This window comes from Carlito syrichta, unplaced genomic scaffold (assembly GCF_000164805.1).
Source record: "Carlito syrichta isolate Samal-C Ts95f unplaced genomic scaffold, Tarsius_syrichta-2.0.1 Scaffold309192, whole genome shotgun sequence".
In the NCBI taxonomy this organism is placed as follows: domain Eukaryota; kingdom Metazoa; phylum Chordata; class Mammalia; order Primates; family Tarsiidae; genus Carlito; species Carlito syrichta.
In genome coordinates this window covers 42,131-42,946 of record NW_007253288.1, presented here as the reverse complement: position 1 = coordinate 42,946, position 816 = coordinate 42,131, and positions in this window count along the sequence as shown.

Genomic DNA, 816 nt, shown 5'->3' with positions numbered 1-816 from the left:
ATAAAACCCAAAACCCACAGGTCATAAGAGAGAAGATAGACAAGTGGGACCTTATTAAACTGACAAGCTTCTGCAAGGCCAAAGAAACCATCAAGATAGCAGGGAGACAGCCTACAGACTGGGAAAAAGTATTTGCCAACACCAGGTCTGACAAAGGCTTAACATCCTGGATCTACAAGGAACTAAAACGTGATGAAAAGAAAAAAACCAACAACCCCATTATAAAATGGGCAAAAGATATGAACAGATACTTCACAAAAGAGGACATCCGAGCAGCCAACAAACACATGAAGAAATATTCAACCTTACTAATCATCAGGGAGATGCAAATCAAAACCACACTGAGATACCACCTAACTCCAGTCAGAATGGCAATTATCAACAACTCAAAAAATAACAGCTGCTGGAGAGGGTGTGGCGAAAAGGGAACATTTCTACACTGTTGGTGGGAGTGTAAACTAGTGCAACCTCTGTGGAAAACAGTGTGGCGATTCCTAAAAGCTCTAAACATCAACCTCCCATATGACCTCGCAATCCCCCTACTGGGAATATACCTGAAGAGCTCAAATCACTCTATAAAAAGATATCTGCACACGTATGTTTATCGCAGCATTGTTCACAATAGCAAGAACCTGGAAACAACCATGCTGCCCATCCAAAGAGGACTGGATTAAAAAATGTGGTACATATACATGATGGAATACTACGCAGCCATAAAAAAGAACAAAATCATGAATTTCGCAGCAACCTGGATGGAACTAGAGTCTATAATACTGAGTGACATCTCACAGAAACAGAGATCCGAGTATCACATGT